This window comes from Mirounga leonina, unplaced genomic scaffold (assembly GCF_011800145.1).
Source record: "Mirounga leonina isolate KUSES-001 unplaced genomic scaffold, KU_Mleo_1.0 Mir_175, whole genome shotgun sequence".
Taxonomy (NCBI): domain Eukaryota; kingdom Metazoa; phylum Chordata; class Mammalia; order Carnivora; family Phocidae; genus Mirounga; species Mirounga leonina.
The window spans coordinates 35,436,807-35,463,574 of NW_023270453.1; the positions used below are offsets into that span (position 1 = coordinate 35,436,807).

Below are 26,768 nucleotides of genomic sequence, written 5' to 3' on the forward strand. Positions count from 1 at the left end.
AGTAGGTGGATAGGAAGGGAGAGTCAGGGAGTTAATATTTAGTAGGTAGATTATTTAATGGGAGGATGAAAAGTTTCTGGAGGTGGATGGTGGGGATGGTAGCATGACAATGTGAATGTACTCAATGTCATAGGACTGCACACATAAATGATAAATTTTATGTTATGTATATTTTACCACAATTTTTAAAACGGTAAAAAGAGAGAGAAAGAAAGAACAAGTCATATGAACGAATACTGTTCTCTATTTAATAACTTTGCCTTCCTAATATTAACAGCAAATGAAAATAACAATGTTTAACATTTTTTAAAAGATTTTTTATTTGTTTGAGAGAGAGAGAGAGAGAAAAGAGGGAGGAGCAGAGGAAGAGGGACAAGCAGACTCCCGGCCGAGCACGGAGCCAGATGCAGGGCTTGATCCCACAAAGCCAAGCTGAAATCAAGAATCGGATATTCAACTGACTGAACCATCAAGGTGCCTCAGCCATCTCTAACTTTTACTTTTAATTTTCTTACTTTTTAGTTTTTCCATCTTGCATAATAGAAACTTTATTTTATTGTATTTTACTTTAATTCCTGTGTAGTTAACATGCAGTGTTATATTAGTTCAGGTGTACAATATAGTGATTCAACAATACATTACTCAGTGCTCATCATGATAAATGTACTTCTTTATTCCCTTTACCTATTTCACCCGTCCCCCATGCACCTCCCCTCTGGTAAGCATTAGTATGTTCTCTATAGTTCAGAGTCTGGTTTTGGTTTTGGTTTTTGATTTGTCTCTTTGTTTGTTTGTTTTGTTTCTTAAATTCCACATATGAGTAAAATCATATGGTATTTGCCTTTCTCTGGCTGACTTATTTCGCTTAGCATTATACTCTTTAGATCCATCTGTGTTGTTGTAAATGGCAAGATTTCATTCTTTTTTATGGCTAAGTAATATTCCATTGTATATATTACTATATACTATATATATATATATACACACACCACATCTTCTTTTCCAATCATCTATTGATGGGCACTTGGGCTGCTTCCATAACTCGGCTATTGTAAATAATGCTGCAATAAACATAGGGGTGCATATATCTTTTCGAATTAGTGTTTACATATTCTTTGGGAAAATATCCAGCAGTGGAATTACAGGATCATATGGTAATTCTATTGTTAAATTTTTTTTTTTAAAGATTTTATTTATTTATTTGAGAGAGAGAGAATGAGAGAGAGAGAACACATGAGAGGGGATAGGGTCAGAGGACAAAGCAGACTCCCTGCCGAGCAGGGAGCCCGATGCGGGACTCGATCCCAGGACTCCAGGATCATGACCTGAGCCAAAGGCAGTCGCTTAACCAACTGAACCACCCAGGCGCCCTCTATTGTTAAATTTTTGAGGAAACTCCATACTGTTTTCCACAGTGGCTGCAACAATTTGCATTCCCACCAGCAGTGCACAAGGGTTCTTTTTTCTCCACATCCTTTCTTTTATTTTTTAAAATTAATTAGTAATTTAATTTTGAAAGTAATGAGTTAATAATTTTTCATATTTATACAGTTAAGTAAGCTCTACACCCAACGTGGGGCTCAAACTCATTACCCCAGGATCGAGAGTGAGCCAGCCAGGTGCCCCAATAGATTTTCTCATGTGTTATTTACAGAAATAGTTTTTAGATTAAAAATATTGCTAGCATCAGTCATGTCCATCAGAATAGAGTTTGGGAAAACTGTCAAAACCTAATTAACTGTATTCAAACTTTTTGAAAGAAAGAACATGTGAATAAGAGTGGTAGTTTAGAGGCACCTGGCTGGCTCAGTCCTTAAGAGTACGCAATGCTTAATCTCTAGGTCATGAGTTCAGGCACCGCACTGGGCCTAGAACATACTTAAAAAAAAAAAAAGAGTGGTAGTTTAGATTGATATTATCTAATATGGTAGCCACTGGCCACTTGTGGCTATTGAGTACTTTGGAATGTGGCTCGTTTTCACTGAGACATGCTGTAAGTAAAATATGCACCAGCTTCCAAAGACTTTTATTACCTAAAAACAGAGTGTAAAATATCTCATTAATAATTTTTATGTTGATTATATGAAGTGATATTTTACCTACATTTGGTTATGTCAAATATACTATTAAAATTAATTTCACTTGTTTCTCTTTCCTTTTTTTTAAAGGTGGCTAGTAGAAAGTTTAAAATTACATATATAGCTCAAATTATGTTTCTATTGGACAGTGCTGTGCTAGATAAAGGATAAGTATGTATCCTTGGTTGAGCACTGTCTAAAGGATGCTGACACTGTATCTGGGCAACTCTGGAGATACAAGCTATCCCGTGGGCATTGGTTAGTTCATCACAGTCTCTGCTAAGAATTCTCTCCCCAGGTGTCCTCGCAAGACCTAAACTTTCTATCCTTCGAGGCCCAAATCAATTTTTTTTTTTTTTTTGAGAGAGATCGAGCTTCGCATGATCAGGGTGAGGGGCAGAGGGAGAGGGAGAGAGAATCTTAAGCAGGCTCCATGCCCAGTGTGGAGCCCAACTCAGGGCTCCCTCTCATGACCTTCAGATTATGACCTGAGCTGAAATCAAGAGTCTGATACAGGGCGCCTGGGTGGTTCAGTTGGTTGAGCGTCTGCCTTCAGCTCAGGTCGTGATCTCGGGGTCCTGGGATCGAGCCCCACATGGGGCTCTCTGCTCAGCGGGGTGTCTGCTTCTCCCTCTCCCTCTGCCCCTACCCCCTGTTTGCATGTGCTATGGCTAAGAAGAAAAAAAAAAAGTCTGACACTTAACTGACTGAGCCACCCAGGCAACACCCTCCCCTCCCAACCCCCTGGGGAAATCAACTCTTACATACAATTTATCTTTACTCTAAGACCTGAAGGAAATCTCCCTTTTCTGACCTTATAGAATTATCTTAACCACTCATTTTGACATATAAATGCATTAAATCTTAATTCCCCAATCATATCAATGTGAGTAATTTTTTTAAAAAAAGATTTTATTTATTGGGGTGCCTGGGTGGCTCAGATGGTTAAGCGTCTGCCTTCGGCTCAGGTCCTGATCCCAGGGTCCTGGGATGGAGTCCCACATCGGGCTTCCTGCTCCTTGGGAACCTGCTTTTCCCTCTGCCTCTCTCTCCGTCTCTCATGAATAAATAAAAAATTTTTTAAAATCTTTAAAGATTTTATTTATTTATTTGACAGAGAGAGAGAAAGCACCAAGTGGAGGATGGCTGAGTTGTCAAACTCGGGGGGCAGGGGGGGAGGCAAGGGCAAGATCACCCAGAGCTTTGTGGGGCATCATAACAGGTCTGGGTTTTATTCCACCTGCAATGCAAAGTCTCTGGAGGATTGTGAGGAAGGGAGAAACATCATGTATGCTTTCAGATCACTCAGGCTTCCATTTATGGGTAGAAGTGGGAGAGGTAGAGACATTGGTTAGTAGGCTGTTGGAGTAGAGACAACAGTAGCTTGAACTGACCTATCGAGTACACGTGGTGGGAAGTGATCACACTTTACATATAATGTTATGGGATATTGGAGCCAAAGCACACAGGCTTACATGAGGGATAAGATGTGGGGTGTGATGTAAAAAAATTAAGATATTTCTCAATGTTTGACCTGAGCAACCAGTGTATGATGATACCATTTATTGGTAAAGGAAAGGCTTGGGAGGAGGCAAATTTGGGTGAAAAGTTCTGTTTTGACCATGTTAAATCCAAGATGTGTTTGAGATCTCCAAGGAGAGATGCAAGCTGGGAGCTGGATATATAAGAATGTGGCCTGACGCTGCAAATTCAAGAGTCATCAGCTTAAAGATGGTGCTTGAAGGGTAAGTGTGAAATCAGTGTTAGAAATAAGTATCTCAAGAAAAAGGAAAGTTATACATTTTCAAGTGCAATTAGACAAATTTAAAAAAACTCACGAATCATCCATCTTAAAGGCCCTTACACATCCCTAAAAGCCCCCTTCAAAATCACCAAGTATGCAACTCTTGCTCTTGGTATTCCAATTAAACCTGCCTTAGAATCTCAAGCACTACTCACAACAAGCAAAAAGCCTTGTATCATCATTGGTGAAAAAGACCTTCTCTGATGCATTTGCATCACATCAGTGCTGCTTTCTGGTTTTTAGAAAAATTACCATTGTGCAATATTTAGACCACCCTACAGTTTAGATGGGCTTTTCCAGATTTGCCTTGGGGAAGTAACCAGTTGATGCTGTCTCCGTGAGGAAACAAAGTATACCCTTTGGGAAAGCAACCTGCTGCTTACAAGTTAAGAAATGCCACTGCACCCCTAACTCCAAGAAGTTTATAATGTAATAATAACAGTAGTCGTGCTAGTTAGCACTATTTACTAAGCATCTACCACATGCCGGGCACTTTATAGACAGAATTCTAACCTTCACACAGTCTTGATGGACAGGTATTATTCTCCCCATTTTACAGATGAAAATATCAAGCCTCAGAAAGATTGTGCATCTGGCTAAAGAAGCAGGTCTGCCTTTCCTTAGACTTTTTCAACAAGCCTAATTATTCAGGAAGCCTTATTCTATATAGGTGCATTTCACTTAGCTCTCGCATTTGCTCGCCTAAAAGTAGAAACCCTGCCATTCTTTTTTTCTTTTCTTTCTTTCTTTCTTTTTCTTTTTTTTTTAATTGACCATGGTTTCCAGCTTATAATGGGTACTCAAATATATACTGAAAGAATAAACTAGAGACACAGATATGACTACCCAAAAAACAACAGATTCATTAAAGGGGTAGCATGGAATTCTAAGAGTCCTGGGATATCACTTAGTCTAGAGCTCATTCCCTTGCAGGACCGAGGTGATGGATGGCCTCAGGAGTGTTGTGAGTGAGTGGCTTTCAGATTCTGCAATAAAAACAAAACAAAACAGAGATACGTTCGTTAGATTACTCCTTTCTGCCCATGGATGCCGCCGAGTATGCATCATTAAAGTCTCCCCTCCCCCTGCCGTCATGTCTAAGTCAGAGCCTCCCAAAGAGCCTGAACAGCTGTGGAAGCTCTTCATTGGAGGTTTGAGCTTTGAAACAACCGATGAGAGTCTGAGGAGCCATTTTGAGCAATGGGGAACGCTTACGGACCGTGTGGTAATGAGAGATCCAAACACCAAGCGCTCCAGAGGCTTTGGGTTTATCACGTATGCCACTGTAGAGGAGGTGGATGCAACCATGAATGCAAGGCCACACAAGGTGGATGGAAGAGTTGTGGAACCAAAGAGGGCTGTCTCAAGAGAAGATTCTCAAAGACTTGGGGCCCACTTAACTGTGAAAAAGATTTTTGTTGGTGGCATTAAAGAAGACACTGAAGAACATCATCTAAGAGATTATTTTGAACAGTATGGGAAAATTGAAGTGATCGAGATCCTGACTGATCTAGGCAGTGGCAAAAAGAGAGGTTTTGCTTTTGAACATTTGATGATCATGACTCTGTAGACAAGACTGTCGTTCAAAAATACCATACTGTGAATGGCCACAACTGTGAAGTAAGGAGAGCCCTATCTAAGCAAGAGATGGCTAATGCTTCATCCAGCCAAAGAGGTCGAAGTGGTTCTGGAAACTTTGGTAGTGGTTGTGGAGGTGGTCTTGGTGGGAATGACAACTTTGGTCGTGGAGGGAACTTCAGTGGTCGATGTGGCTTTGGTGGCAGTCGAGGTGGCGGTGGATATGGTGGCAGTTGGGATGGCTATAACGGATTTGGTAATGATGGAAGCAACTTTGGAGGTGGCGGAAGCTATAATGATTTTGGCAATTACAACAATCAATCCTCAAATTTTGGACCCATGAAAGGAGGAAATTTTGGAGGCAGAAGCTGTGGCCCCTATGGTGGTAGAGGCCAATACTTTGCCAAACCACGAAACCAAGGTGGCTATGGTGGTTCCAGCAGCAGCAGTAGCTACGGCAGCGGCAGAAGGTTCTAATCACTGCCAGGAAACAAAGCTTAGCAGGAGAGGAGAGCCAGAGAAGTGACAGGGAAGCTACAGGTTACAGCAGATTTGTGAACTCAGCCAAGCACAGTGGTGGCAGGGCCTAGCTGCTACAAAGAAGACATGTTTTAGATGATACTCATGTGTATGGGCAAAAAACTCGAGGACTGTATTTGTGACTAATTGTATAACAGGTTATTTTAGTTTCTGTTCTGTGGAAAGTGTAAAGCATTCCAACAAAGGGTTTTAATGTAGATTTTTTTTTTTTTGCGCCCATGCTGTTGATTGCTAAATGTAATAGTCTGATCATGACGCTGAATAAATGTGTCTTTTTAAAAAACAAAACAAAACAAAAAAAACACAAAAGCGTGCCCGGGTGACTCGGTCGGTTAAGCATCTGCCTTTGGGTCAGGTCGTGATCCCAGGGTGCTGGGATGGAGCCCCACCTGGGGCTCCCTGCTTAGCGGGGAGCCTGCTTCTCCCTCTCCTGTTCCCCCTGTTTGTGCTCTCTCTCTCTGTGTCAAATAAATAAATCCTAAAAAAAACTACAAAAAACACCAAGTTATATTAGTTCTCAACATTCAAACATTGGGAAATTGCAAACAAAAATTCAGATTTTTTTTTCTTCTCTTGAAATCTGACAACTCTGGACCCACATTCCTACAGGTTAACAAGGAGAGAGGGGCTGAGTAGGGGGTGCTCTTAAGCCCGTTTAGATTTCCATCTAGGCTCCTGAAGGCATTTGAATTTGCAACCTCAACTGTCAAACTCCCTTGTTGTAGAAGCAAGAAAACTGAGGCCCTGTGTAGCATAGTGACTTGCTATAAGGGATCCAGGGACCTTCACTCCCAGCCTTTTCCCACACCCTGCTGCCCAGGATATGCGGCATCGTAAAGATGATATGCGGCATCTACAAAGATGAGTGTATAGCCACGTCTCATTTTCAAGATGAAGAGAAAGACTAAAGATGTAGATTGGGTTTATTTTTTAAAATCTTGTCAGTTAAAAAAATCACAAAGGTTCTATTGCCCTTGGTCACAAAGTTGGCCTTTCTTTTTTTTTATGATTTTTAAGTAATCTCTACGCCCAAGATGGGGCTCGAACTCATGACCCAGAGATCAAGAGTGACATTCTCTCCCGACAGAGCCAACCAGGCACCCCAAAGTTGGCCTATTCTAATCTGGAACTCCTCTTCGCATTCTTTAAGGAAATAATAAATCCCGGTTAATATTTATTCCAGTTTGGAGCCGGCCTCGGTTTCACTTTCTAAATCATTCAGTAGTGATCTGGTGAGATGGTAAGAAAAGAATGAAACCAGACATTGGAGGGTGGGAGAGTAAGAACCAGTTGGTTTACAAGTGGGCCTCCAGGGAGTAGTTATTACATAATGTGGTGCCTAATAATCTGGCAAATAGCACACCTCCAGAACCATGTCCAAATGTTAATTAAAATGTTTCTTCCTGCCTACCTCATTCTGTAGGGCCCCCCTGAGGTGCTCATTGAATTTAATTCCTCTCCCCGTGCTGTTCTCCCTTCCCCCAGCCAGGGCATCCACTGATGGGGGAGGGGGGCGAGGGAGTGCCACAGAGAACCGGAAAAACAAAAGCAAGAACCTCTGGACCCAATTCAGTAAATCATTGATCTGTAAGTCAGAAATACTTCAGATGTGTTTTTTGTACCCAAAGGTCAATGCTGGTCACATTTTTTTTTTTTAAGATTTTATTTATTTTTTTGAGAGAGAGAGTGCGCGCGCGCAAGTGAACATGAGCAAGGAGAAGGAGCAGAGAGAGAGAGAGAAAGAGGGAAAAGGAGAAGCAGACTCCCTGACGAGCAGGGAGTCAGACCCCAGGACCCTGAGATCATGACCTGAGCCAAAGGCAGATGCTTAACCGACTGAGCCCCCCAGAGCCCCCGGTGCTTGTCACATTTTAATGTGCTTTCCAGTCACTGGGGATCCTGTGAAAGTGCAGAGGGCTTTAGCAGGTCTGGGCTGGGGCCTGAGACTCTACATTTCTTTTCTTTTCTTTTCTTTTTTTTTAAAGATTTTGTTTATTTATTTATTTGACAGAGAGAGAGAAACAGCATGAGAGGGGATAGGGTCAGAGGGAGAAGCAGGCTCCCCGCTGAGCCGGGAGCCCGATGTGGGACTTGATCCCAGGACTCCGGGATCAAGACCTGAGCTGAAGGCAGTCGCTTAACCAACTGAGCCACCCAGGCACCCTGAGACTCTACATTTCTAACCAGCTCCAAGGCCATGCTGAAGCTGCAGATCCAGGGAGCACGCTCTTGGGCCTCAAGGCCCTAGAGTAGACCACTGGTCCTCAGACTTGCCCACCTGAGTCACCCGGGGGATCTGGAAGAAGTACTGATGTCTGGGTCTCCCCCACCAGATCTTGATTTAATTTGTGTGGGTGAAGTCTGGGCATTAGGATTTTCCAACACTTCCCAGGAGCTTCTAGTACAATGCCCAGTTTGAGAAGCAATGCCCCAGGTGACAGCAGTGTGGTTTGCCAACTTTAGCATACCTCAGGGGCACCAGAAGGGTTTGTAAAGACACACACATGGCTAGGCCCCACCCTGCGGGGTTTTAGTTGGTCTGGGTGAGGCCTGAGAATTCCCACTTCTAACCAAGTGCTGCTGATTCCGCTGGTCTGGGGAATCACACTTGGAGGACCACTGCTGTGGGCCGGGAAAGAGAGAACACAGAGGCGAGTCCTGGGGAGGCACTGATCTTCACTTAAGCACTTAAGTCAGCATAGATTACCAGGACTTGGAAGCTATGTTGGCTGTCCTCGTCTTGCCACCTGGAAAGGACTGTACACAGCCACTGCATGAACCTGCTTTATGTCAGCGCTCCAACCTGTCCATGTCGTGTGGACAACCCCCTTTGTGATGGTTCAGGCCAGTTGTAGCCCCTCTAGAATAGAAGCTGGTGGCCTCCTCGTCCATCCCCAGAGAGGTGGTGCTGATGGTGAGGGTGAATGCCTGACGCTGGGCAAGCTAGGGATTTCCCACCAAGTCTGGATGGTGGTAGAACATCCAAACTTGCTTCGGTTAAAGTCCATGATTCCATTCCAGAGGTGCTTTCGCGGCCCTGCTTCTTAGGCAAAGTGGGGAAGAGCTCAGCTGTAACCACAAGGACATCGAGAAGTGGTAGAAGGAGTAAGAATTCTCTATGGGAACCAGATGGAAGAATGCTCAACATCCAGGGCCGTTCCCGAAAATACTGAGCTCCTTACTCCGAAGAGTTATTTTCCAAATCCATGCAGCGTTTCTGCCAGCTTTTATTTTATTTTATTTTTTAAGATTTTATTTATTTATTTAACAGAGAGAAAGACAGCTAGAGAGGGAACACAAGCAGGGGGAGTGGGAGAGGGAGAAGCAGGCTTCCCACCGAGCAGGAAGCCCGATGCGGGGCTCGATTCCAGGACCCCGGGGTCATGACCCGAGCCGAAGGCAAAAGCTTAACGACTGAGCCACCCAGGCACCCCTCTGCCAGCTTTTAATTCTTTTTTTTTTTTTGACATTAAAAAAAAGAAAGAAGCAGGACACCTGGGTGGCTCAGTCAGTTAAGCGTCTGCCTTCAGCTCAGGTCATGATCCTGGGGGTCGTGGGATCCAGTCCCATATCGGGCTCCTTGCTCAGCGGGGAGCCTGCTTCTCCCTCTGCCTGCCGGTCTCCCTGCTTGTGCTCTCTCTCCCCCTCTCTCCCTGACGAATAAATAAATAAGATCTTAAAAGAAAGGAAGAAAGAAAGAACGCATGCTACAGCTAAGCGAGCATCAAGACAAAGCAGAGGTAAGGCCTAGCAGCTCTTTTTAAATATTCACTTTTATCTTCCCCAAAGAAAATTCCTTTACTTACGTATTTATTTTCTTTCAGGGACATTTTCATAATCAGTAGTTTGAGTTAAGTAGCATTTTTTAAGCTGAAAAAATCTGGCATATAACATTATGTAAATTTCAGGTGTACAACATGTTGATTTGATACATTTATGTATTGTCATTTGATGGCCACTGTACTGATAATTAGCACCTCTATTATATCACATGATTATTTCCTTTTAGTGGTTGGAATAATTAAGATCTAGTCTCTTTGTTGGGGCCTCTGGCTGGCTCAGTCAGTGGAGCAAGTGACTCTCGAACTCATTGTTATAAGTTCGAGCCCCACATTGGGTGTGGAGATTACTTAAAAATAAAATCTTAAGAAAAAGAGGGATCTAGTTTCTTCCCAAGTTTGATGATCGGGACGCAATATTGTGGTCTATATTCACTATACAATTACTATGCATTAGATCTCTAGGACTTATTTACTACCTGTTGCAAGTTTGTTTAATCCTTACAGAAAAATAACCCTGGAGATGTGGGAAGCTTGACATTTATTAAGCACCTACTAGGTCTCAGGGATTCCACAAACTTCTTTGCGTTCATTAGCTCATGTATTGTGGTAGAAAATTCTGCACTGGGATCACAACTGTCTGGAATTTTTTTTGGAAAAAATATTTTTTTAAGCAAAATAGTCTAGGGCGCCTGGGTGGCTCAGTTGGTTAAGCGACGGCCTTCGGCTCAGGTCATGATCCCGGAGTCCCGGGATCGAGTCCCGCATCGGGCTCCCTGCTTGGCGAGGAGCCTGCTTCTCCCTCTGACCCTCCTCCCTCTCATGCTCTCTGTCTCTCATTGTCTCTCTCGCAAATAAATAAAATCTTAAAAAAAAAAAAATAGTCTATTCGGATAAAGCATTCTCACAGAGAAAATAATATAGACACTAAAGAAGCCTGTAGAGCTGTGAATGTATGTGGGCCATTAAGCCATAGAAACCTTCTAGACCTTGCATGGCGGCTATTAAAACTCCTACTGAGAGCTAGTGATTTAATTACACCGCTAACAAAGTTTTAGCTATTGCTTCTAATGGTTTTACCAGACCAATGGGGGATCCCAGCAGGGTTAGTGGGTAGTAAGGTTAATTTTTGCCTGCTGGCAGAGACTTTAAGTATTTTTGTTTTGGTTTGTTTTGACATACGTACACCATAAATTATATAGCAAAATAAAGCCACATATTAGGCAAGGGACCATCTTTTTTTTTTTCATCCAAAATACTGTATCAAATAGTGGCCTTGAAAATAACTATGTTTGGGAGTACCTGACTGGCTCAATCGGTGGAGCATGTGACCCTTGATCTCAGGGTGGTGAGTTTGAGCTCCACAATGGGTATAGAGATTACTTAAAAAAAAAAAAAAAGACTATATTTGTCCATTTAGTAGGTATGTTTTGAACCTACTGTATGCCAGGCACTGGGTTTACAATGGTGAACAAAATAGACATAATCCCTGCCCTCAAAGAGCTTGATCCCAGGACCTTGACATCATGACCTGAGCCAAAACCAAAAGCCAGACTACTCAACCAACTGAGTCACCCAGGCGCCCCTCTCTTTGTATATATACAATATATACAACCCCAAGTCATACACATGAGAGAAGAATAACAGGAAGATAACTCATACTGGAAGTCCAGGGACAGTGACTTTAGCTGGGCCTTAGAGGATAAGAAAAAAAGAGCCAGGTGAGGAGTTGGGGGGAGGGGGGAGAACATTTCAGCTTGAAGTGAAATGTCCTTGAGGTGGGAAAGAGCTTGGGAACTTCTGGGAATTTAAAGAAGAGTGTGTAGGACAGACAGGGTCTTAGTCAGGATTCTCCAGGGAAAGAAAACCCACAGGAGAGAGAAAGAGAGAAAGAGAGAGGGAATTGGCTCCTGTGATCATGGAGGCTAAATCCCACAATCCTCTGGAAGCCCAGGAAGGCTGGTGGTGTAGTTTCAGTCCGAACCCGAAGGTCTGAGAACCAACGGAAGCAGTGGTTGTAAGTTCTGAGTCTGAAGGCTCATGACCCAGGAGTGCTGCTGGTGCAGGTGCCCATCCGGAGGCAGGAGGAGACAGGTGTGCCAGCATCCATATTCAGGCAGGGATGGAGAATTCCCTCTTCCTCAGGCTTTTTGTTCTATTCAGGTCTTCAATGGATTGGCTGAGGCCCACCCACATTGGGGAGGGCAATCTGCTTCACTCAGTCTACTGATCCAAATGCTAATCTCCTTCCAAAACACCTCCCGGATTCACCCAGAGCAATGTTCAACCAGGTGTCTGTCTGGACATCTCAGGGCCCAGCTCAAGATACCACATGAATTCACCATCACAGAAGGCGATGGCCAGAAGAGGCAAGAGAGGAACGCAGGGATGTGTGGTTTGTATTGGGTCAACTCGATTAAGTTGGAAATATGTTTCCTAGGATCCTCTTCCCTGTTCAGTTTGGTCAGAAGAGGCAAGAGCAGGTGCACCAGCATCCATGCCTGGAAGTCACTGTGGTCAGACACAGTGATGGACGAGAAGATGCAGGGATGCCCGCAGGTTCCACGTGTCTTTGCTCTCCTCAGCTCTGCATCCAGCTCTTTTCCTGCCTGCTGACCCTGGTGACCAGCAGCAGTCCCTCTCCCACCACCAGATGCTTGGTGGCAGTAGCAACATAGAGGCACCGCCTGCCAGAGAGCCTTCCCTTGGCTGTTCCATTACGGCGGCCAAACGCGCTTGGCTGCTCAGACGGACTGGTTAAGTGCTTCCTTTGATCCTCTAGCTTCCCTCCTGGATCGTCCCTTTCCTAGCTCCTCCTTCAGCTCTGTAAATTCTAAATCCTAGAAGAAATCTCTTATCCCATAACCTACAGTGTTTCTGTGTTGAATCCTGACTGATACAACGGACCAGATCATGGAAGCCAAGGTAAAGAGCAAAGGAGGCTATTAAGGGTCCCTGAGCCAGGCAGCTGGCCTCCAGCTGTGGGTGGGGCTCCTTTGACTACAGCCAAGATTCAAGTACCCCAGGATTCTTTTTTTAATATTTTATGTATTTATTTATTTGACAGAGAGAGTGAGCGAGCACAAGCAGGGGGAACGGCAGTCAGAGGAAGAGGGAGAGGGAGAAGCAGGGAGCCCAATGTGGGGCTCAGTCCCAGGACCCCGGGATCATGACCCTAACAGAAGGCAGTTGGTTAACCAACTGAGCCACCCAGGCACCCCAAGTACCCCAGGATTTTAAACAGACCAGGGCACTTGGCAGAAAAAGCTACGAGCCGACTCTTTCCCACATCTGCCCCCTGGCTAGTGGCCTCTGCGTTCTGACTTCGTTGACAATGGTCATTAATGATTTTGCTCCTCACTCCGGGCAAGAAGAGGTGTTTTTCTCTAACAGGTAGAAGGATTAATGAGCAAGAGAAAGACTCCCGTCCTTTATGGCAGTGTTTGTAGGCAAGAGCTTTGGGGCGGGAACAGGAACAGGTTAAATGAATTGACTTTTGGACCCAGAGCAGGTGGAAATCTGCCCTCCTCCAGTGTGTATTGGATGAGACTCCAAGGATGAGTATGTGTAATTGGCTGAAGGAGGGAACAGTGACTACACTTCAGAATCAACTGGGGCGCTTTAAAAATATACAGATGCTCCCCGGCAGACCATGTAAATCCAATCTCTGGGGGTAGGATTTTTGTTGTTGTTGTTGTTTAGTCCAAAGTGATTTCTCTGAGGCCTTTTTTAGTCCAAAGTGATTCCCAAGAATAGCCAGAGTTGAGAATCCATGCAACCAGAGTGAAGAGGTTGCAAACAAGGGGACCTGTGGGCCATGTCTGATCCAAGAAATGCTTGGAACAGCATAGATATTATTTTTGATAGACAGTCTTTTCTTTCCGGAATCTAAGGAGTTTTTTTTTTTTTAAGATTTATTCACTTATTGGGGCGCCTGGGTGGCTCTCTAGAAAGGAGAGAATAAATTGTACCCAATAGGAAAGTGAGACTGGGAATCACCTTGTGAGATTGATAGTGTTTTCCAATGAATAACAGAAAAAGAACCAGGGGCGCCTAGGTGACTCAGTCAGTTAAACATCCAACTCTTGGTTTCCGCTCAGGTCATGATCTCAGGGTCAGGAGATCAAGCCTCCCCTCAGGCTCCATGCTCAGCACCAAGTCTGCTAAAGATTCTTTCTCTCCCTCTTCCTCTGCCCCTAACCCCCCATTTCCTGCTTGCACGCACTCGCTCTCTCTTTCTCAAAAAAGAAAAAGAAAAAGAAGCAGAGTCATTTGACTCAAAAAAAAAAAAAATGTTTATTGCTATTGCTTCATCGCGGTTACATTATTGTCATTAAAGTCATTTTGCAATCATTCAAACTGAGTTATTGTTCTACATTAGATATCTTTTAAATGTGAACACTGTGACATTTATCAAATACAAAATCACCTTTTTACTTGTCATTATTTAACAACTGGCTTTGCTATCACGTACAAGCCTTAGAAAGGATAACCCATTTCACGTAAATAATAATTGAGTTTGTTGAGAAAGTGAACCTACCAAACTGAGTGAAAGCCGCCTTTTCTATGATATCACTGTGTATTTTATATTTGAAATTCATTAATTATCCAGGAACTGAGGGCGCCTGGGTGGCTCAGTTGGTTAAGCGACTGCCTTCGGCTCAGGTCATGATCCCAGGGTCCTGGGATCGAGTCCCACATCGGGCTCCCGGCTCAGCGGGAAGCCTGCTTCTCCCTCTCCCACTCCCCCTGCTTGTGTTCCTGCTCTCGCTGTCTCTGTCTCTGTCAAGTAAATAAATAAAATCTTTAAAAAAAAAAAAATTATCCAGGAACTGATATTTTCATTTAAAAATGAATTTTCTTTCCTTTTTTTTTTTAAGATTTTATTTATTTATTTGATAGAGAGAGACACAGCGAGAGAGGGAACACAAGCAGGGGGAGTGGGAGAGGAAGAAGCAGGCTTCCCATGGAGCAGGGAGCCCGATGTGGGGCTCGATCCCAGGACCCCGGGATCATGACCTGAGCCGAAGGCAGCCGCTTAACCACTGAGCCACTCAGGCACCCCCCCAGAAAATGAATTTTCTTCTGCTTGAGGCAAGTTGACCAAATAAAATACTTGGCTGTAAGTATTTTTAATCTAATTTAATCTTCAGAACTGATCATGCATATAAAATACACGTAACATAGCATTTGCCTTTTTTTTAAAGACTTTATTTATTTATTTGAGAGAGAGAGCACGCACGAGCTGGGGGGAGGGGCAGAGGGAGAGGGAAAAGCAGACTCCCCACTGAGCAGGGAGCCTGATGTGACAGGAGCTCGATTCTGGCACCCTGAGATCATGACCTAAGCCAAAGGCAGACGCTTAACTAACTGAGCCACCCAGGTGCCCCTAGCATTTGCCGTTTTAATCATTTTAAAGTGTACAATTGTGTGGCATAAAGGACATTCACAATGTTGTGCAGCCGTAACCCCTACCTAGTTCCAGAACTTTTTCACCATCCCTAAAAGAAACCTGGTACCCATTAAGCAGTCACTTCCCATGTTTCCCCTCACCCCAGCCCCTGGCAACAGCTAATCTGCTTTCTCTATCTATGAATTTGCCTATTCTGGACATTTCATTTAAGTGGAGTATGTGGTTCTTTGTGTCTGGCTTCTTTCACTAAGCATAATGTTTTCAAGGTTCATCCATGTCGTCTTGTTGATCAGCACCCCATTCTTTGTTGGGGCTGAATAATATTTCATTGTATGGATATCCCATATTTTGTTCATTCATCTATTGATAGACAGCTGACTTGTTCCCACTTTGGGGCTGTTGTAAATAGCTCTGTGATGAACATTTATGTACACGTTTTTGTTTGAAAACCTGTCAGAGTTCTAGTATCAAGATGCTTTGAGACATGGCTGAGTGTCCCTGAAAAATATGAACCAGTTGAAAAGGACAGTAAAAGGACTGAGGACTTGGATGTAAGGGTCTTGATAGTGGATTTGTTTGCTTGCTTAATGCCTGTCTCAGCTCCTTGAGGACCAGGACTATAGCTGGTAGGTTCATTGCCACATCTTGATAGACTGAATAGCTGATGAACAACGGCCAGACCTTATATAAAAACAGAACTCTGGGGCACCTGGGTGGCTCAGATGGTTAAGCGTCTGCCTTTGGTTCGGGTCATGATCTCCGGGTCCTGGGTCCTGGGATCGAGCCCTGAGTCAGGCTCCTTGCTCAGCAGGGAGGGTGCTTCTCCCTCTCCCTCTGTCTCTCTGCCCTGCTCATGCCCTCTTTCTCTGTCTCAAATGAATAAATTTTAAAAAATCTTTAGGAAAAAAAATAGAACTCGGACCCTCAGTCTGCAGCCCAGTGTCTACAGTAACCAGCCTGGGAGCCACACAACAGCCCCGGTAACAACTGGCCCCAAAAGGCCAGGATTTGATTAGTCACTGACAGCTTCCCTAAGTGGTGTCCCTGCTTCAATCTTAGGACCAACTAAAGCCAAAGGTAGAGAAAGCCTCACCAATCACATAGGATGCCCTGCTTCTAGTTAGCCCACTTCTGACTTCTTCATGCCAATAGCCTCCAATGGGGGCACTCCTGGATCCTTCCCTCTTTATTTTTCTTAAGAAAGTTTTTACAATTTTTTTTTTCATTTTTAAAGTAGGCTCCACACCCAACGTGGGGCTTGAACTCACAACCCTGAGATCAAGAGTCCCATGCTCCACCAACTGAGCCAACCAGGCGCTCCCCACCCCCATCAACTTTTTTTTTTTAATTTTTTTTTTTAAAGATTTTATTTATTTATTTGACAGAGAGATAGAGAGAGAGCACAAGCAGGCAGAGAGGCAGGCAGAGGGAGAGGGAGAAGCAGACTCTCCACTGAGCAGGGAGCCCGACGTGGGGCTCGATCCCAGGACCCTGGGATCACGACCTGAGCCAAAGGCAGCCGCTTAACCGACTGAGTCACCCAGGTGCCCCAACTTTTTTTTTTAACCATAAAGCTTTCCCACTCCTCTGTCTGCCTTTGAGTCTCTGCCAAAACGCATATAATGGTGGCCGACTCCCTTGGTATATAGCCAGCTCTGAGTAAATAGCATCTATTTGTTCTCCTTTAGATAGTCTTTGTCTATTTCCGCAACCTTCATCCCCTGGGCGGGGCCATTGATGGTGTGAGCACACACTGCTGAGGAGGGGTCAGTGTGGTCCTTCTACAGTCCCCTGCTGGGACACTCAGGCCCACAGCACACTCTCTGGTCTTAGTCCAGCCACACTCTCTCTCTAGAACTCCACACCTGCCCATCCAGTGACCAGCTCACCATCTCTACCAGGACATGCACAGGTCCCCTGGGACTCAACCTGTCCCAGACCTACGGGTGACCTCCTCTGTTCCCCTGGCAGCTCTTCACCTGGTTTCCACACCCAGGATCACCCCAGGGCCCTGCCTGGAATGTAGGAGTCAGCCTACCTCCTCCCTCTTGTTCTCCCCAGCCTATAATCCATCCGTAAGTCCTGTTGGTTCTACTCCAGAATGTCCAGTGAATCCATCCCCTTCCTCTGGCTCCATTCCTGGGTCATTCGTTCATTGCAGCAAGAGCTCAGAACTGGTCTAGCTGCCTTCAGCGTGGGCTCCTCCAAAACAGCCAGGGGACATTTTCCCAAACAACCCATTTCTGCCTCGGAGACTGCTCTGCATAGCAGCCTCCTGGTCCCCATCATGTTCTAAACTCCAGAAAGAGGCCTTCTGGAGCCCCCAGACCTGGTCCCTGCCCACCTTCCCAGCTTTAAACCTGGTACAACCTGGATTCGAACAATGTACACTCGATAGCACGCCCCGCCCTCCCTGCCGGACCCCGCCCACCCCGCCGGACCCCGCCCACCCCGCCGGACCCCGCCCTCCCCGCCGGACCCCGCCCGCGCCTCTGCCTCTTCCTCCCCGTGCTTTGGCAGGTGGCTCCTCTTTTTCAAGTTTCAGTGACTCACAGCCTTAGTTAGACCATTCTGGGCTCATGGCACGAGGATGAGATTTGCTGGTTAGTCCCCTTCCCCTCAGTGTCTCAGTTCCTTGAAGGCAGCGATGTTTGTTTTTTACGTTTGTGGTCTCAGAACCAAACCTAATACCTGGCACTTGACAGATATCAAAATGTCAATATTTGTTGAGCAAATGTTTGCTAAAGCAAAGAGCTGTATCGGGGCTGGATTACCCAACAGGGATTAGTACCAATAGCCAAAGAGGGGAACCCCCCACCCCCGCAAAGAATTTGCTATTTGATAGTTGGATAAAAGCAATGAACTTGTCATTCTGAGAAAACAGAAGAAAGGAGAACTTTGTGTACTCCCTTACATTCCTTTTGCTGCCTAGAGGTTTTCCCCCTCTATTACTATGTTCCCAATTTTATTTGTAATAACTGATGCATGAAACTTGCTTTTGAATACATTTTAGGACTATCAAGGATGAACAATTACAAAACATTTTATTAGCTTTTTTTTTTTTTTAGGACCCATGGAAGAGACTTCTTTCTTATTTCTTCCCATCCTTCCAGAAAACATCTTACCCTCGGGGCACCTGGGTGGCTCGGTTGGTTAAGAGTCTGCCTTCGGCTCAGGTCATGATCCCAGGGTCCCACATGGGGCTCTCCGCTCAGCAGGAAGCCTGCTTCTCCCTCCCCCTCGGCCTGCCGCTCCCCCCTGCTTGTGCTCTCTCTCTTTCTGTCAAATAAATAAAATCTTAAAAAAAATCTTACCCTCTATTAAATAAATTTTTTATTTTTCTTAAGATTTTAATTTTAATTAATTTAAAAAATTTTTTTAACTTTTTAAGAAGATTTTTTTTTTTTTTAATTTGAGAGACAGTGAGCAAGAGAGAGAGAGAAAGAGCACGAGTTTAGGGAGGGGCAGAGGGAGAGGGAGAAGCAGACTCCCCACTGAGTGGGGAGCCTGGATGCTGAGGCTAGGCGGGGCTCGATCCCGGCAGTCCAGGATTGTGACCTGAGCCAAAGGCAGATGCTTAACTGACTGAGCCACCCAGGTGCCCCAGGAAATGTTTATCATGTGTTTCCCTCTTTGTATAGCTTCCATGAAGCTCAGAGCCACATTTGTGGCCCATATTTTATAATTACATAGTACCCCAGCGCATGCATTTTTGACTAGTACTTTCTCAGATCATTATTACACCTTTATTTTTCTTCTTGATTTCTTTACCTTTATTTTTTAAGATTAACTATAGTATGGTTGTTGTTAATAGACTTTATTTTTATTTATTATTTTTTAAAGTGTATTTGTTTTTGTTTTGTTTTGTTTTTAGATTTTATTTATTTATCTGACAGAGAGAGACACAGCGAGAGAGGGAACACAAGCAGGGGGAGTGGGAGAGGGAGAAGCAGGCTTCCCGCCAAACAGGGAGCCCAATGCGGGGCTTGATCCCAGGACCCCAGGATCATGACCTGAGCTGAAGGCAGACGCTTAACGACTGAGCCACCCAGGTGCCCCTAAAGTGTATTTGTTTAAGTTCTCACCCAGTGTGGGGCTCGAACCCACAAGCCTGAGATCAAGATTCACATGCTCTTCTGACTGAGCCAGCCAGGCGCCCCTAGACTCTATTTTTCAGAGCAACTTTACACAAACAGCAGGTTTACAGAAAAATTGAGCAGAAAGTACAGAGAGTTCCCATACATTCTCTCTTCCCTTAAATGTCCTCTATTATTAATAATTTGCATTGATGTGGTAGTTTTGTTACAACTGATGAGCCAATACTGTATGGTATTGTAAACTAAAGCTCATAACGTTAGGGTTTACTCCTTGTGGTGTGCAGTTCTATGGGTTTTAACAAATGCAAAACATCACGTATACACCCTTTCGGTATCACACAGAAAAGTTTCACTGCCTGCAAAAATCCCCTGTGCTTCAGCTATTCATCCCTTCTCCCACCACCTTGCTGTTGGTTTTGTTTCTATCTTGAACCGCCTAAGAAAAAGGATGAAGAGTAAGCATCGTCATTTTATCCTATCATCATCTTCTTATGAAAACTTTCAGACACCCCTCAAGTTCAGAAAGAGGATACCATGAGGGGCAGTGCGCCTTCTGCCTGGACTCAACAAGTGTTAACATTTTGTCATTTGTGATGTTATTTATTTATTTTTGTTTTTATTGGACTTTTTTTTTTTTTTTCAGAACCAGTTGAAAGGAAGTTGCAGACATCATGGACACTTGATCCCTAAATACTTCAGCGTGTGCATTGTAGGAATAAAGACATTCTCCTGCGCGATCTCCAGGCATCATCCCGCCTAAGGGAATTAACGATAATTATGAACTGTGTCTCTTACCCAGTCCACGCCCCAGGCTCCCGGTTGTCTTCAGAATGCCTCCAAGACTGCTTTGTTTTCTCAAACCAGGATGCTGTTAAAATTCACGTGTGCCAGCTGTAGTTGTCTCTTTAATCTCTTTTCATCCAGAACACTCCTCTCATCTCTTTCCATCTTTTCCTTTTTCTCACTGATGTGAAAAAAAATTGTATCAAGCACACATAAGATTTGCCATCCTAACCATTTTTATTTGATTTTTTTTTTAAATTTATTTATCTGACAGAGAGAGACAGCGAGAGAGGGAACACAAGCAGGGGGAGAGGGAGAGGGAGAAGCAGGCTTCCCGCAGAGCAGGGAGCCCGATGTGGGACTCAATCCTGGGACCCTGGGATCATGACCTGAGCTGAAGGCAGACGCTTAACGACTGAGCCACCCAGGCACCCCCATCCTAACCATTTTTAAGTGTACAGTTCAACGGCGTGAAGTTCATTCGCACTATTGTGCAGCCATCACCACCATCCGTCCCCAGAACATTTTCAGCTCGCAGAACTGAAACGTCGCACCTGTTACACATTAACTTCCTGTTTTCCTCCTCCAGCCCCTGGCAAACCCCGGTCTACTTTCTCAATGACATGGACTTTTTTTTTTTTTTTTTAATACAGACTGTACATATTCAATGTATATATCTTTTTTTTTAAGATTTTATTTATTTATTTGAGAGAGAGAGAATGAGAGAGAGGGAGGAGGGTCAGAGGGAGAAGCAGACTCCCTGCTGAGCAGGGAGCCCGATGCGGGACTCGATCCCGGGACTCCAGGATCATGACCTGAGCCGAAGGCAGTCGCTCAACCAACTGAGCCACCCAGGCGCCCCAATGTATATATCTTGATGAGTCTGAGGGTAAGTTTACACCTGTGACACTGTCACCATAGAAAGTGCCATAGGGGTGCCCCCCACTTGTGTTCCCTCTCTCGCTGTCTCTCTCTGTCCAATAAATAAATAAAATCTTTAAAAAATAAATAAATAAATAAAAATAAAAAGTGCCGTAAACATAACTATTGCCTCTGAAAGTTTTCTCTCTCCTTCTTTTAGTTAGTGATAAGAATATTTTTTATTTTTATTTTTATTTTTTTTAAACATTTTTTTTTAAAGATTTTATTTATTTATTTGAGAGAAAGAGAATGAGAGACAGAGAGCATGAGAGGGAGGAGGGTCAGAGGGAGAAGCAGACTCCCTGCCGAGCAGGGAGCCCAATGCGGGACTCGATCCCGGGACTCCAGGATCATGACCTGAGCTGAAGGCAGTCGCTTAACCAACTGAGCCACCCAGGCGCCCCAAGATTTTATTCATTTATTTGAGAGAGAGAATGAGAGAGAGAGAGAGAGCATGAGAGGGAGGAAGGTCAGAGGGAGAAGCAGACCCCCCGCTGAGCAGGGAGCGCGATGCGGGACTCGATCCCGGGACTCCAGGATCATGACCTGAGCTGAAGGCAGTCGCTTAACCAACTGAGCCACCCAGGCGCCCCAAGAATATTTTTTAAAGGGGCGCCTGGGTGGCTCAGTCCTTAAGCATCTGCTTTCAGCTCAGGTCATGATCCCAGGGTCCTGGGATGGAGCCCCACGTCGGGCTCCCTGCTCGGCGGGAAGCCTGCTTCTCCCTCTCCCACGCCCCCTGCTTGTGTTCCCTCTCTCGCTGTCTCTCTGTCAAATAAATAAATAAAATCTTAAAAAAAAAAAAAGAATATATTTAAAAATATTTATTTATTTATTTTAGAGAAAGAGAGGGAGAGCACCAGTGGGAGGGGCAGAGGGAGAGAGAGAGAATCTCAAGCAGAGTCCCCGCTGAGCGTGGAGCCCAATACAGGGCTCGATCTCATGACTCTGAGATCATGATCTGAGCCGAAACCAAGAATTGGATGCTTAACCCACTATGCCACCCAAGGTGCCCCTATTTAGTGATAAGAGTATATAACATAAGATCTACCCTCTCAAGAAATATTTATTTATTTATTTAAAAGATTTTATTTATTTAACAGAGAGAGACACAGCGAGAGAGGGAACACAAACAGGGGGAGCGGGAGAGGGAGAAGCAGGCTTCTCACTGAGCAGGGAGCCCGATGCAGGGCTCGATCCCAGGACCCTGGGATCATGACCTGAGCCAAAGGCAGGCGCTTAACGACTAAGCCACCCAGGCGCCCCTACCCTCTTAAGAAATTTTTAAAGAACATAATATCGTATCATTAACTATATGTAGTAGGCACTACATTCTGTACAGTAGATTTCTAGGACTTTTCTATCTTGTGTCCCTGAAACTCTGTTCCCTTAGACCAACAACCTCCTGGATTCCCCTTCCTTCCAGCCCCTGAAAACCACCATGCTACTCTCTGCTTCTGAGTTTGAGTGTTTTCAATTCCTAATATGAATGGAAATGTATAGTATTTTTTCTTCTGTGTCTGGTTTATTTTACTTAGTCCTCCAAGTTCATCTATGTTATATAATTGATTCCTATCCTTTTTAAACCCTTCCAAAAAAAAAATAATAATAATAATAGAAGAAGAGGGAACACTCCCAAACTCATTTTATGAGGCAAGCATCACTCTGATACCAAAGCTGGACAAAGACATTACAAGAAGACTACAGGCCAATATCCCTGATGAATATAGACGTAAAAATCCTCATCATGGTATTAACAAACTGAATTCAACAACACATTATAAGAATCATACACCCTGGGGCACCTGGGTGGCTCAGATGGTTAAGCGTCTGCCTTCGGCTCAGGTCATGATCTCAGGGTCCTGGGATCGAGTCCCGCATCGGGCTCCCTGCTCCTCGGGATCCTGCTTCTCCCCCTGCCTCTCTCTCTCTCTTTCTGTCTGTCATGAATAAATAAATAAAATCTTAAAAAAAAAAAAAACTTACTTATAAAAAAAAAAAAAGAATCATACACCCTGACAAGATAGACTTATCCCTAGTATACAAAGATAGTGTAACATACCCAAATCAATCAATGAGATACACCAAATTAGCAGAATGAAGGATAAAAATCACATGATCATCTCAACTGATGCAGAAAAAGCATCTGATAAGAATCCAATATACCCTTTCATGATAAAACACATCTGAACAAATTAGGTATTTAAGGAACTTACCTCAACACAATAAAGACCATATGTGAAAAGCCCAAACGTAACATCATACTCAGTGGTAAAAAACTAAAAGCTTTTCTTCTAAGATCGGGAAAAAGACAAGGATGCCCACTCTCACCACTCCTATTCCACACAGAACTGCAAGTCCTAGCCAGAGCAGTTAGACATGATAAAGAAATAAAAGGTATCTAGGGGCGCCTGGGTGGCTCAGATGGTTAAGCGTCTGCCTTCAACTCAGGTCATGATCCCAGGGTCCTGGGATCGAGCCCCACATCGGGCTCCTGGCTCAGCGAGGAGCCTGCTTCTCCCTCTCCCTCTGCCTCTCTCCCTGCTAATGCTTTCCCTCTCTCTCTCTGTATCTCTGTGTCTCAAATGAATAAATAAAATCTTAAAAAAAAAAGAAAGAAAGAAAAGGTATCTAAATGGAAAGGAAGAAGTAAAATTATCTGTTTTCAGATGACATGATCCTAATAGGAACAAAACCTTAAACACTCCACACACACACACGCACACACAGATTAGAACCAAAAGACAAAAATCAGTAGAGTCTCTTTATACTAACAGTGAACTTTATGAAATGAGCGACATTAACTTTTAAAAGAATCAGGTCAGTTGTCACGAAAGATGTCCCACCTTCCAAATGCATCTGATTGGCCTGGTCCTGGTGTTAACTCTCTTCCCTGTCTTTCTGGCAAACTGGAAGTTAGTTCTAGAGGCTCGATTGGATTCAGGCTAACTATTTTGGGGCCAGAACATTTCACAGGTGATTTGTCCCTTAGAGTGCATTCCATCAGGAAGACACACTGCATTATACACTGCAATATTTTCAGGGGTTTAAGGCTCCTGAAGGACTTAATCCAGCCTTGAGTTGAATGAAATCTCTGTCCTTCTAGTCACGCACCAAGAGTCTCCAAGTTGTTATCTCTACAGTTTCTATAGTTGTTTCCAGCAAACTTCATGCCAAATTTTCTCCCAGCCACTGTATCCTGCCTTCAAAACCAACATTAATCTTAGCAGCCAAGGATGAAAAGGAAATATTCAATTCAATTAGCTGAAAATGTCCCCCTACCACCCCCTGCCTCCCCGCCCCCCATATTCAGAAGACTGCTTTAATCTCAAGATGTGTTTTTATACTTTACTTTTTTGATTGCGAAATGGATTTGAAGTTCTTTACTTTGAAGTTATCATCCTGGATGCATTTTCCTTCCAAAGGTGTTAAAGTAGACAATTTCAGAAAAGTTCAAAGAGCCATCTTAAGATCTAGTCCCAGATTTAATCATTATCTCTAGCTCATTAATCAGAAATATAGATGTCTAAATGAGCTTAAATTCTGTGCAGAAGGAAACACAAATGGAAAATACATATCTCTGTGTGAGTTTGTAAAGGCTGGAGTAGGGGGCTGGTAATAATGATTATAAAAATAACTACTATTTACTGGACACCTACATGGGGTTTTTTTCCAACACCAATTCTCTGATTCTCCAACACCAACTGGCTGTCCAACAATTCGATTCTAATACTACCCGGAGTTAGTGTCAGATCCCACAAGTTAAAGAGTTGTGTCCCACAAGACTGCCCCCACTTTTTTAAAAGATGTTATTTTTAGGGGCGCCTGGGTGGCTCAGTCGGCTAAGCATCTGCTTTCAGCTCAGGTCATGATCCCAGGGTCCTGAGATTGAGCCCCGCATCGGGCTTCCTGCTTGGTGGGAAGCCTGCCTCTCCCTCTCCCACTCCCCCTGCTTGTGTTCCCTCTCTCACTATGTCTCTCTCTGTCAAATAAATAAATAAAATCTTTAAAAAAAATGTTATTTTAAAATAATCTCTATATCCAACATGGGACTTGAACCCATAACCCTGAGATCAAGAGTCACACACTCCACTGACTAAGCCAGCCAGGTGCCCCAGGACTGCCTCTACTTTATTTATTTATTTATTTATTTATTTATTTATTTATTTATTTATTTATTTATTTCTAAATAAAGATTTATTTAGGGGTGCCTGGGTGGCTCAGGCCATTAAGCATCTGCCTTCAGCTCGGGTCATGATCCCAGGGACCTAGGATCCAGCCCCATGTCCGGCTCTCTGCTCAGCAGGAGCCTGCTTCTCCCTCTCCCTGCCACTCCCCCTGCTTGTACTCTCTCTCTCTCTCTCTGTCAAATAAATAAATAAAATCTTTAAAAAAAGATTTATTTTAGAGAGAGAGAAAGTGTGAGGGGAGCGCGCAGAGGGAGAGGGAGAAAAGCAGACTCCCCACTGAGCATGGAGCCTGACTCAGGGCTCCATCTCAGGACCCTGAGATCATGACCTGAGCCAAAATCAAGAATCAGATGCTTTGCCCACTGTGGCACCCACGTGTCCCACCCCCCCTTATTTATTTAAGATTTTTTTTTTAATATTTTATTTATTTGAAACAGAGAGAGCAGAAGCGGGGGGAAAAGGGACAGAGGGAGAAGCAGACTCCCCGCTGATTAGGGAGCCCGATGTGGGACTCCATCCCAGGACTCTGGGACCCGGACCAGAGCCGAAGGCAGATGCTTAACTGGCTGAGCCGCCCAGATGACCCTTGCCCCTACTTTAGATGCCAGGCACAAGTCTCAGGCCACCCACAAACTTCTGACCAACAAATTTGGGGGTTCTAATTTGTTAGAATGTTTCAGAGAATTCAGGAATATAGTTCACTTATTTTTATCAATTTATGACAAAGGCTCAAAGTCAGGAACAGGCCAATGGAAGAGATGCATAGGCAAGGTGTGGAAAGAGAGGTGCATGAAGCATCCATACCCTCCTCAGGCATGCTACGCTCCCAGCACCTTGATATGTTCATCAACTCAAAATTCACCAATCTCACTACTTCGTGTTCCAGAGTCTTTCTATGGCTCCATCTCCAGCTCCCTGCTCACTCTTCTCCCCTCCCTGGAGGTCGGCAGGTGGGGCTGAGAGTTCCCACCCTCTAATCACAAGCTTGGTCTTTGTGGCAACCGGCCAGGCCCCATCCTGAGGCTATCGAACGGTCCCATCCATAATCACCTGATTAGCATAAACTCAGAGTTGACAAAGGGGCTTGTTAGGAATAACAAAGGATGATCCTATCACTCTGGAGACTCCAAGAGTATTTAGAGCTCTGTACCAGGAGCCAGGGACAAAGATCAAATAGATTTCTTATTATTTCACACGGGTACATATTTTCTGATTCTCTACTCTATGCCTAGTGCTGGAGATATAGTGAGGGGCGGGGTAGAAAAAGCATGGTTCCTGCCTTCACTGAGCTTGGAGTTCAGTGGAGGAGACAGATAAGTAAATAGGCAATTACAATTCAATTTAATCAGTGGTATTTTTTTTTTAAAGATTTTATTTATTTATTTGACAGAGACAGAGACAGCGAGAGCAGGAACACAAGCAGCGGGAGTAGGAGAGGGAGAAGCAGGCTTTCCCCCGAGGAGGGAGCCCGATGTGGGACCCGATCCCAGGACCCTGGGATCATGACCTGAGCCGAAGGCAGACGCTTAACGACTGAGCCACTCAGGCGCCCCAATCAGTGGTATTGTTAAAGAGGAAAAAAAAA

General features: G+C 44.2%; 1 long non-coding RNA gene and 1 pseudogene across 1 annotated transcript in view; one reads left to right on the forward strand and one right to left on the reverse strand.

Annotated features, from left to right (window-relative positions):
• Positions 1-4,572: 4,572 nt before the first annotated feature.
• Positions 4,573-26,768, reverse strand: part of LOC118021952 — a 33,223-nt gene continuing 11,027 nt past the window's right edge. The window contains exons 2-3 of the long non-coding RNA XR_004682347.1: positions 20,085-20,253; positions 4,573-4,868 (exon numbers count right to left, since the gene is read on the reverse strand). This is a non-coding gene — a long non-coding RNA (uncharacterized LOC118021952). The remainder of the gene's footprint in view (positions 4,869-20,084; positions 20,254-26,768) is intronic.
• On the forward strand, positions 4,976-5,937 carry LOC118021951 (annotated as a pseudogene).